This window comes from Drosophila takahashii, chromosome 2R, assembly GCF_030179915.1.
Source record: "Drosophila takahashii strain IR98-3 E-12201 chromosome 2R, DtakHiC1v2, whole genome shotgun sequence".
Taxonomy (NCBI): domain Eukaryota; kingdom Metazoa; phylum Arthropoda; class Insecta; order Diptera; family Drosophilidae; genus Drosophila; species Drosophila takahashii.
Window position 1 is genome coordinate 11,556,551 of NC_091679.1, and position 12,853 is coordinate 11,569,403.

Here is a 12,853-nt window from a genome sequence, read left to right on the forward strand (position 1 = left end):
GCTTATCATTTTTTATTGAAGCACCAAAACCATGGCTCCACGTCCTCGCAGCGCCCAAACTTTGGACGACAGACGTTCACGAGGTACTCGATCCTACCGTTGCCGAGTCTGTCGGGGAATCCATCCTCTACGGAAGTGCACCCGCTTCCTTAGGCTCAGCACGGAGAAGCGGCTCCGCGCCGTCCTCATAAATAAATATTGTGCGAATTGCCTGGCCCATCAACACTCAGGGGGGCAATGTCGCAGTGGCGACACGTGCAAAAAGTGCGGGCAGAACCATCACACGCTGCTGCACCTGCACGAGATGTCCGGGACTACTCGTCAACCGCCCATCCAGCAGCGTCGTCAATCGCCATCCCCGCCACGTCGCCAATCGCCGTCCTCGCAACATCGCGGATCGACCACTCGGCTGTCAAGGGCAGTCTCGCGGTCTCCATCGCCAGCGGCACGGGAAGCACGGACATCGGTCCGACGTCCAGCGTCTGCAGCAACTCCATCAGTGGAGGCTCTCCTGCAGCATCAGAGCCTCCACATCCTTCCGACGGCCATCGTGTTGCTGGAGTCTGGGGCCACCACCTTCGAGACGGCCGCGTTGATTGACCCTTGCGTTCCCGTCAGCACCATCGACAGCTCCCTGGCAACTGCGTTCAAGTTGCCCGATAAGCAGTTCCATCGCCCAGCAACAGTCTCGCGCCAAGGCGGCGCCCCCAGCCCCGGCCAATTTCCACTTCAACCGCCCCTGGAGCCTTGACAGTCGAGAGGGCAGTTCTTCCAGATCGCTCGCATCTCGCTCTCTCGCACTGTTAAGTGTCTCCACTCCGCTCTCCAAGCGGCTCTTGGAACTTCCTCTCTGTAGTTTTCAGTTAGTTCTAATTTACAAGTGTACAAGTGAAGCCGAATAAACCGTGAAGTATTTTTTTAAAACGTTTAAAAAGCGCGTTCGAATTTTCAATCGGAACTCAACCATCAACCCACCCTGCTGGAAAAACCCGCCCCCCGCCACTTCAAATATACAACCCTAGTCAAAAGTATTTTCACAAATTTGAATGTTAGCTGTACTCATATTTTGTACTTATAATATAAACATTTTGGCACCTATGGAAAGAACACTTCAATTCCGTTTAAATGACACAAATTTTCTTAACCCATTAAGCACCCTTTAAAAAGTGAGCAAATTAGACATATTTTTTTTTTTAAGTCAAATTTTCAACTTTTTTCCTGGGGCTGAAAACAAAAAAGTTTTGATGCACAGTTGTTCCCCAATCAAAACTAATAATAACTGCATAACTGTATTTTCTATGATTGTTTGAAAATAGCTATTTTAGCCGCTTTTTCTTCCTTTTCATCCAAAATTTTACTGAGATATCTCCATTCAAAAAATCATACAAAATACAAGGGAAAATATTTTGAAACTTTTTTTTTTGCAGTTATTATTAATTTTGATTGGAGCCTAGAGCCCTGCACGAGTTCACTCGAACTGACAAACAAGTCATGTTAACAAAATAGAGTTTTAGAGTGCGAGTTCACTTACTTAGAAACTTCGAACAAGCAAGTGGTAGGCCTTGCTCATAAAAACTCGAGCACTCGATTGAAACAAACGATCAAGTGAGTGCGAGTAATCCAAAATTCGAGTGAATTGAATTGTTAAGCAAAGAAGGTTTGATGTGGTCATACTATTTTAAATTTCATTGTATTTACATAACATTTGGTTTCTGAAAATACGAGTTCAAAAACATAATTTTATTAATTTTGATGCTTGAAGATGCAATTCCGGTCCTTTTTTCGGAAATAAGCTGTCGGGCCTGTGAGAACACATAAAATTTTGAGGCTCACTTTATATAAAAGAGGATACTGTCATTTGTTTTCTTCCCACCATTGCAATACATTATAGTCTTTTTTTAGCGATACTTTTGTGGATTGGTAAAGCAAGCCACAACATTTTCGATCACATTGTTCTTTGCATCCTGCACCATTTCAAAAGTTTCCCAGACTTTGCTGCGTCCTCGCTTGTTTATGATTTCATACTCACCTTGCTTTATTTTTTCATTGATATCATCGTTTTCTTTTCTCTTCATTATTATGATGTTATTATTATTATAAAACCTTGAATAGGTATTTCAAAACTTACGACTTGAGCCATAGCCAAAGGGGATGAAAATATTATTTTAGAAAATCACAAGCACAACAAGTCAGTCGAAAAGAAAGAGCAGAACTAAAATTTATACTAAATTTTTCGAAATTCCATATGACTTAAGTGTTTGAGTGCTCGATCTGAATTCAAGTCAATCGGGCCACTCGCACTCACTCGCACTCGTTTAGGCCTAACAGTGACTTGAAGCTAGTTGACTTGAAATTTCCTACACTCGGGTTGATTCGTTTGGAAATATTTTTGTAAGTCAGAGTGAGTGAACAATTCAAGTCAACTTGGAAGTGCTCACTTACAATTGAACTCGTGCAGGGCTCTATTGGAGCCCCAGGAAAAAAGTTGAAAATTCGACTTTCACAAAATTTGCTCACTTTTCAAAAAGGGTCTGAATGGGTTAATTTTTGTGTCCTTTTAACGGAATTGAAGTGCTCTTTCTGTAGGTGCCAAAAGCTTATATTATAAGTTCAAAATATGAGTACAGCTAACATTTAAATTTGTGAAAATACTTTTAACCACCCATGTAATACGTTTTATTAAATTTCTTATTTTATTAGTTCCACACATAAAAGTGTTTGGTTTTCAAGTGGGATAACATTTTTGAAGTATTTCCACATGTTTGAACAGCTTTCAAACAAAGTTTGCACTTAGTTTGTTTTTATTATATTCACCGAAATAAATTTTAACACGCTTCATTTTTTTATGCACAGATGAGAGAAAGATGCAAATATCAAATAATATCGAAAAATAAAATATCGATATTGTGATATATCACGATTCTGATAATATCACGATACAAATATATTTTTTTTTTGCAAAAAATATCGATATATTGATATTTTGATATATTTTTGACATCCCTACCCTGTTCTATGCGGCAGTGTTGTTGCGACCAACCATCTAATCATCCCCGCGATAATTTAAAGAAAAAAAAAAAAACTATTTCAGATGGATTGACTCCGAGGGGAGAGGCGTAAAGAAATAATATTTAATATTTATTAAAAGAATAGTTATTTTTGTAATTGACAAATATGAGATGGCTGACTGAGCTCTGTGGAAATCGGTTATAACTAATATGGATGTTTTAAGTAATTACTAGTGACCATCGCAATTGTGATTATCGCAATTGAACTAGTTCCATTGTTACAGCTATCTTATTTTGTTGTACCCTGCTCAATTTTTTAAAGTTCTTATGCATTTAAAATTTGTTATTCAATTTAAAGGAAATAGTGACATGCTAGTCCAAGTATAGTGAATATGAAGTTGTACAAATTTCAAAATTGTTTGGCTTCGTCAATGCAAGCAATTAATATATACATACATATATATTGTACACAGTGTTAACCAATCTTAAACTTCCAAACAAACAAATTGTATGTATATCTTCATCATTAACTTAAATCGATAATCGAGTTTATTTTAAGAATAATATTAAGTTGTGTACCATAAGAAATCTGGGAAAAATCGATAAATACATAGTTCACCCTAAACAAAACTTTGAAAGGAAAGGAAAGGAAATATGAACATATGTGGTTACAATTATATGTATTTATAATACTTACATACATATTTGTTAGTATACCTAAATACATATAAACTGTTTTATTTTAAGGTAATAAAGGTCTCGTTATCTTTAGTTAAATATTGAAACAACTTAAGTATTAGGAATACATACTGAAAGGGGCGTGGTTTTTGTATTTTAAAGTGTATAACAGATCGCCTTTTTTGACCACAAATATAAACATGAACCAGAAATCTCTTTTAACCAAAGACAGTCACTTTTGTCCATTTATGTACATATGTACATACAGTGGCTCACAGCTTATTCGAACCAGGCTCCACCAAAAACTTTAACAGCCCATAAAAACTAAACAAAACAGTAATCAAAATAATTTAAACTATAACAAGAAAGAAAGTTAGCTTCGGCAGGCCGAAGTTTGTATACCCTTTCAGTTCAAATGCATACTAACCTTCTTTGAGAGCTTCAAACGCTTTACCTCGATGGGTCCCGTTTAGGTACAGTGTCGGACAAAAGTCTACATACGACCCCATTTTTGGGAGTTTTCCCACTCCCAAAACAATGATGCCATCTTGTTTCAAATGTTATCATTTCATTCTTATACAACAAAAACTTGTAAAGTTATAAACAAAAAACCTAAAAATGGCACTGACAAAAGTCTACATACGATTTTATACATAGAACTTTCGAAATTTTTGCTTCAAAATTTCCCAAGTCTGGTCTATAATACTTATGTACCGGCTTAGTTGTTCTGAAAGTAATTGACAAGGAGCAGAATACAGGGTCTTGCAAAAAAAGAATATCGATTTTTTTTAAATTATTTTTCTTGTAGATTAACATCTTAAGTTTATACAAAAAAAGTTTTAAGTCAATAAGTCAAACTAGTACCCTAACCTCTAAGACTTTAGGTACGTAAGTGCATTTTTCTCGACACCACGTTTCGAAAGTCTGCCCTCATCGGCATTTCCAAACGGCTCAACCGATCGTTTTCAAATTTGATGCATATTTTTCTGCTTCAAAAACCCGGCCCCTGGAAAGCGTTTTTTTTTTATTTTTTAACTTTAAATATTTTATTTTTAAGCCAAAAGACAAATTTTTTAGTTGAAAAACGCAGTTTTGACTTTGGGCTTTCGAAAAAAATTGTTAAAATTAAAAAAGAGCTTCCCAGGGGGCGGGTTTTTTAAAGCAGAAAAATATGCAACAAATTTGCAAAAAAAAAAATTTTATAGTTGGTCGATTTTTTGGTGCCAAAGAACCTAAAAAAAAAACAAGAGAGAACCCTATAATCGGGTGCCCCGACTATCAGATACCCGTTACTCAGCTAAAGGAAGTGCGAAGGAGATAAAAACTTTGATCCGCCGTAACTTTTTAACGAATGGTCCGATTTAAAAAATTTCTTCTACATTTCGATAGGTATTGATAAACACCATAAAACTGCATTTTTACTTTTCCGAAATATTGAAATTTTTAAAATCTTATATAAGCGATTGTGGGCGTGGCACCCTTTTGAAAGAAACTTGCGCTGCGTAGGAACTCCTAGAATTTTTATCCAAAATGTCAATCTTCTAGCTTTTATAGTTTCCGAGATCTCAGCGTTCATACAGACAGACAGACGGACAGACGGACATGGCTAGATCGACTCGGCTAGTGATCCTGATCAAGAATATATATAGTTTATAGGGTCGGAAACGCTTCCTTCTACCTGTTACATACTATTGCACGAATCTAGTATACCCTTTTACTCTACGAGTAACGGGTATAAAAATAAATCGACTTGGTTATTTTAACCGTGTAACGATCTCGGCTTTCCCAGTGTCAAACTGCACAGTGTACTACACCTGGTTTCCCGGGTCTTCCCCAGATATCAGATCGTTCCACAAATTAGTTTAACAACTAGGAGAGCTGAGTTACGTGTTTGAACTAGAAAGTTTTCTATTAAAATATTGTTTCGGTACTTCAGAGCCTGGTTGTAAAGAGTTTACCAGCACTGCCCATCCAGCGAATCGTATACATTCTGCGGTTGCAGCTGACCCTTACCAAAATGCAGCAGGCGGATGTTTTCCTGCTCCCTCATATTACTAATCGGACACACTGTGTCGCTGGCTGTCACGTTTGGGATGTAGCTTAGTGGGAGGATTCCTCCCCTGGCCATGAAAATGGTACGGATCTTCTCCACAGTGAAAGCGACAGGAAAATAGTTATTGACTCCCAGATCTCGCATAGTACTAAAATACTTTTCGCCCATTGCGACCATTGAGAAGGATCGCCTAACTGCAGCCTTTCTAGGTAGGTCTCGGCAAGCGTGTCCCGTTCTATGACCAATTGCTTACGTTCCAGAATCAAATAATTCTCTAGAATTCGTGGCAGCCTATGTATACCATGGATACCACTTTCTGGATATATTTAAAATGCATTTCAGTTGTAAAGTTGTAGTTCTCGGCTGTGGGGTCTGGCCCCCTATAAAAACAATAGCACATTTTTGTCGAATTTTTTTAGAGGACTAATTATTTTGACAACGTATGAAAATTGAATATGTTTTTTATAGCAAGTCGTAGAAAAGCCAACTGTACTTTAATAGCAAAACAAGCTACTTTGATTTGACTACAAGAAAACCATGGCAGACCGCGTCTTAATTTCTTCATGTAAATTCTTAAGATATCGCGGGGTAATACTATATATTAGCGGGCTCACCCCCGAAATTCGCGAAAAAATTACCCCCGCGGTCCATCGAGGATAATTTTTTCGCGAATTTCGGGGGTGAGCCCGCTAATATATAGTATTACCGTCCTTTTTAGTGACAAAACTTTTGGGGAAAACATTATAAGCCAGGCTCTAGCCAGATTTAAGCTGTGAGAGTCGTGTACCATTTTTCACCAAAAAAGTTTTTGTCCACTTTTTTTAAAATTCCATTAAATATTAATAACGTGCTTAAATTACCATGGTAAGAGATTTAAAACATTAGTATATTAACTGTTAACAAAATAAAAAAAGAATCAGCTTAATGTGACAGTCAGAAAAAAAATGTATTAATTTTTTCCCGAAACATCCCATTTTGAGTAAGTTGGGACACTTTGAGCGTGTAAGTTGAGACAGCCGTTTTTCATATAAAAATGACTTAGCCCGACAGAGGTCGCTTTCTGCCTAGTACATTTCTTTGATATTAGGGGAAAAGTGAATGTTCAATAAGTTTTTTTGGTTTTAAATGTTATTTGGTCTAAGGTCTTAAAAAATGGATATGAAATAATTTTGGACCAACTAAAATTGATTAAATTAACATAAATAAATAGTTTTTAAAAGTTTGGAGTACTTTTGGTGTGAGTATTATTGACTTTTAAAAGTGTCCCAACTTACAGACCTCTTTTTCAAAATGTCGTTTTTGAATGTCGAAATGGTAGATTAAAAACAAAAGGTGTACCAACCTACAGACCTCTCCCCTATCATATAACAACAACGCAGGTTTTTCTTGGGACGCCCTGGAATGTTTAATAAAGTGATTCATGAATTTTACGAATTCTGACTCTTGCATCCATTCAGAATCATTAGCTTATCCAACAGATCCACTTGATGAATTTTCAAGAAATACGGATTGCATATTTTTTTTATTTAGAATCAAAATGGTGGTTTGGAGTTTCCACCGGCATTGACAGCTAAGGCCATTGTAATCATTGGTCCTCGCTCAGCAGAGGCAACTATTCCCACTCTTCGTTGTCCTATCGTAGAAAGGATTTTGCAACTAACGTTAGAAAATCCATGTTCTATATAGAATAGGCTTGAAAGGGATATTTGCCAAAGACAGTTCCCCGACTTTTAAAAAATGTAGGAACATTTTCTTAGGAAAACGATTTGAGTCGATTGAGGCTGGTTTACTCCGGTGTGCGTAGTGAAAGATTTTTATGTCGCAACACAAATCCATAGTACCATGCCTTTTCGGCCATTTGGTTTTTTCCCAATACATAAATACATAATACAAAAAAATAATACAAAACAAAATTTAAAAATTATTGTTTATTAAATGGAAGGTTAAATAAATAATTGTAAGTTTTTAATAGATTAAAAAATGACTTTTTACTATTTGTCATTCAGAAATTGCCAAAACACTTAAAAGTTAACTTTTAATCATTAACAATTGTTAAAGGACTAGTAAACGATGAGAAAACGTGAATTCCATAAGGATCCGATAAGAGTGAGAGAGTAGACCTACATGCTGCGACGTTTTTTCATTGAAAAAAGCCGAGGCCTTGTTAAAACAAATTCGATATTTTAAAAACTAAAAGTGGCTCCAACTTTTTACAAAAACCGATTCTAACTAACAATATGGCGCAAGTATTAAAAAAAATTTTTTTTTTTGAGGGGGCAATGGGTAAACAATTTTTTAAAATCTTAATTTGTTTTTATTTTTAAGAAATAAAAACTTTTTTTTTTTAGAAATTTTATTTTTAAAGAAAAGGTTTTAGAGGAATTAATGCAAAAGACATGAAGTCAATCGGATTCATGAGACCGGAGATACAGATTTTCAATGAGAGGGTACTTTTTCAAATTTGACAATTTTTGGCAAACTTAAAAAAATTCTAACATAAAAAATTTTTTTTCTTCGGTCAAATCCTGATACACGTGTTTACTTATTTTCCGAATAGTACGTGTAAAAATAGTTTCAGTCAAATCAAAAATGTGAAATTTTTTTTTTGGCCAAATCGGTTCGGTTTGTAAAAGAACGGCCCATATGCGAGTATTGCTTTAGAAAATGCTAGAATGAAGCTTTTAAAACAAACGACTGTGTTGCTTGGAGTACCAAATAAGAGTGCCTGTTTATTATATAAAAGTGTGTACCCTAGTTTTTCATGTTGGCAATCCTTATCGTTGTCCGTCTGGCTTAGGCTTGTAGTTGTCGCTTCTGTGTTGTTTCCTAGTGGCCGGTGAGAGGGGCATGTAAACTGGCGCAACAGTTCTGGTCCCAAAAAGTCTTAATCGGCCTGGCTGAAATAAATTTAATATTTTGATTAAGTTAAACAACAATTTTAGTACTAAAGTACTATTCATACAACCATTAAATAAACACCGAACACCATTTACCACAGGTGAAGACTAAAAACATTTCAAGTGACACTGTATCTGTATGCATCTGTATGCTTGTATTCATTAACTAGCAATACCCGAAGCGACGTTGTCCGCTACTATTAGCAAAGCATTTATTGCTGATTTTTCAAATTCAAATTAATATTAGAGTAACATCCCGCGTAACCTTAGATAAACAGTAAAACCACCTAAAACGCACTAATATTCTAATCCTTCTAACCATAACATACCTTACCTTAACACCGCATTAACCCTAATATTACCTCACCTTAACCCCACCTATTTTATTCTAACTCTTGGCACACTTTCTTAGCACCTTGATGCTGTTTTCACTATTTCCTAGTCTTAACCCACCTTAGCACCAGTTTTTCCTCTTCTTAGCTAACCTAACTTTAGTCTCAACTGAAAACAAATTTTCCTTACTATACCTACTTACTTTAAATTCACTTTTTCTTAGTAAAACTTGTTTGTCACCTTGACCTTATCCTCACTAAAGTCCAAACGAAGCTTACTTTTCTCACCTTCACCCTTCCCTTACATTACTTTTACCCTAATCTATGTAATACCTCCTTAATCGCAACTTAACCCCTAACCTCACCTTATTCCCACCTTAACTCCACCGTTCTGGTAGCAAATTATATAATAAATTTTATAATAAAAAAAAAAGAAGTGCCCCAATGTCGGCTGGGGATCAACAGCTGGAGAAAACAGTAGGTGTAATTTTGGAGACGAAATTTGCCAACAATTTTCGTCGTGCGCCCCTCGTCTTTAACATAATTTAAATTTTTGCAAAATATTTGATTTAGAATGGCTGCATTGGGTGATCCGTTATTTTATCCTAATTTAGTCATTACATAATTATGTATGTACATGCCAATTTATCGATGTGTGTGTGTGTCATTGCGTTTCTCACATGCAAATGTGACGACTGAAAGTTTTTCCCTGCTCTCCCCTTGAAACCAAATCCAAAATTTTTTAAAATCAAAACAAAAATTCCTTATGCATTTAATGGGTTGGCTACACACTTTGACTTAAAATTGCATCCATTAGATAATCTGTCTGGTATCCAAATAGTACAAATTTTATCAGGTGTTTCTAAGCCAGAAAAAAAACATTGGCCGCATCTCTTTCGCTTCAAATGACTCTCTCTCTGCTCACTACTCTCTCGCTCTGCTTTTGCTGACGTTCGTGAGTGCTGCGAAAAACAAAAACAACGTGCTGCCAAAGAGGCCCCCCGCAAACAAAAAGGATCATCTAAAATCAACCGTGGGTCCAAAAAAAAAAAAAATACCTTACTAATTGTATGGCATAGCTCCACACTTTAAAACAAAAACGGATGCGATCGCATAATCGGTGCGGAAAAATTAATTAAGTGCCCCAACCGGAAGTCGGTGGGGGCTCATCTTCTGGGCTTTCAAAGATTTCCACAAACAAAGCTTAAAAAAAAATTATCAACTTGTTTGGTTGAAAACTGTGGGAATGGTTGATGTTTTAATCAACCAATTTTGCATTTTTCGAGTGTCCTGGGAGTCCTTAGGAGCCGAATTTTAAAAAATCCTTTCTTAGTGCACACCTCCTCTAAAACACGATTCAGACCCAATTTTTTCCAGAATTTTAGGTCTTATGGTTTGGGCTGGGGGAACATGACGCAAATCGACATCTACCTTTTTATAGTAATACTTGATAGCGAAAATATCTGTGGTACTAACCTCTATAACGCTGAAATAACGATTTTTAAAAGACAACATTTATTTTATCACTCACCTTTTTCATTTTTCCTACCCAATTTTTAAATTGATGTGACCCTGCATCATATATTTGATAATACCAACATTCCGAAGAATGATAATAATTGGTCAAAATTTCGTTGCAAGTTAAGGTCATACTTTGCCCGCGAATAAATATTTCGTTTAAATAATATTTTTCAGGGACCGCATTCATTAAAGGTTACGTAAATTACACAGGTCGACAAAATCAAGACTTTTTCTTGGGTCAAGAATAAACGCTACAAAACCTGAAAGAATTATAGCTGTAGATTACTACCTCATACTTGGAAACTTTCCAACACGTCGAAGTTTTTAGAAATCCGCGGTCAAAGTTCCAAATTTTTGATTTTTAGGCACTTTTTGCGGCTTAATAGCAAGAAAACCTTTCTGGGGTAGGCTCCTGCCTGCACGGACTTTTACCTTCCTCTCCCCTCTCTATGACCCGACACAGTCTTCGTCCGTTATCCTGTCTGTCTTAAAGATAGAAATATTTTCTGTAAAGAGACCCTGGAATGACTGAGTTTTTATCATAGCTATAGAACTATTTTACAGAATGGCGCCCGAGCAGGGACTAGACAGGATATTTCAAGGATAATTCCAACCATCGTGGCTTAAAGCACCACCAGTAAGAATTTCAAGGGTCTAAAATTTCAGGGGAACAAATTGGCTGCTAGGCCCGTTTTGTTATCCTACAAAAGCAAAGAAAATAGTAGGAAGGAGAAAGAGGAAAAGTACAGCCAGACCCGACGAAAATAACACGTGGCACACGAAGCCGAACCGACACGAAGATACGAACACGAAGTTACGCTAGACCCGACGACCAAAGTACACGACGCTAAGAAAAGAAAAAAAGCATGCAACACAAAGCCGACGCCGCAGCCGGCGTCGGGTACGAACAGAAAAACAAGAAAGGAAGCTAGCTTCGGCCAGCCGAAGCTTATATACCCTTGCAGATCATTCCTATTAATTAACAAATCGCAAAAATGTTCAATTTTCTAATATTTCTCATTAATTTTCCGATCGTTCATATGGCAGCTATATGATATAGTCGTCCGATTTTGATCAAATTAAAATTTGAAATTCGGAAATATTTAAAAAGAGTCATATCCTAGAGAAGAAGATAATACAATAAAAACCAAAGAAGCTAGAATTTATTTCCTATTACTTTTCCATTAATTTTCCGATCGTTCCTATGGCAGCTATATGATATAGTCGTCCGATTTTAATCAAATTAAAATTGAAATTCAAAAATATTTAAAAAGAGTCATATCCTAGAGTAGAAGTTAATACAATAAAAACCAAAGAAGCTAGAATTTATTTCCTATTACTTTTCCATTAATTTACCGATCGTTCCTATGGCAGCTATATGATATAGTAGTCCGATTTTTTAAATATTTAATTCGAAATTCAGAAATATTAAAAAAATAACATCCCCAAAAGTAGAAGGTAATATTTCAAAAAACACCGAAGCTAGAATTTTTTTAACGTTTTCTTTTCCGATCCTTCCTATGGGAGCTATAAGATATAGTTGTCCGATCCGGTTGGTTCCGACATATATACTACCTGCAATAGAAAGAAGACTTTTGGGAAAGTTTCATCCCCATAGCTCAAAAACTGAGAGACTAGTTTGCGTAGAAACAGACAGACGGACAGACGGACATGGCTAGATCGACTCGTCTAGTGATGCTGATCAAGAATATATATACTTTATGGGGTCGGAAACGTCTCCTTCACTGCGTTGCAAACTTCTGACTGAAATCATAATACCCTCTGCAAGGGTATAAAAAGTGGACAAAAATTTTTTTGGTGAAAAATGGTACACGACTCTCCCAGCTTAAATCTGACTAGAGCCTGGCTTTTAATATTTTCCCCAAAAGTTTTGTCACTAAAAACGACTACAAAAAAAAAATAAAATAATTTTTTTTAGTGGAAAAGTTTTGAGAAAATGGAGTGTCTCAACTTACAGACCGTCCCAACCTACAGACCTCTCCCTTATTTATGTTTCTGCAGTTAGGAATTTTGGGTTTTCTCAGCCGAGTTTTAAGTTTTATTCGGTTTTTAAGGCGGAGCTCCTCAATCGCGCGACTTGCTTGCATTGCGTTGTTAAAACACAAACGCGATTGTTAGGAAAAACATTGTAAGTAAGGAAACACAAAACAATTGCGAAAAAATCACAAGCGACGCTAAATCGATGATTGAGGAAAAGTTTGGTTAAACATAGCAGATATAAATAAAGAGCTATTGGAATGAGACAGGTATCACCGGAAAGGCTGTTCTTTTGGCTATAACTTTTTGCACATCATTTTGAAGTCAATTGCAAAGCCTTCGAGGAACGTTGCAAAATGTCAATAT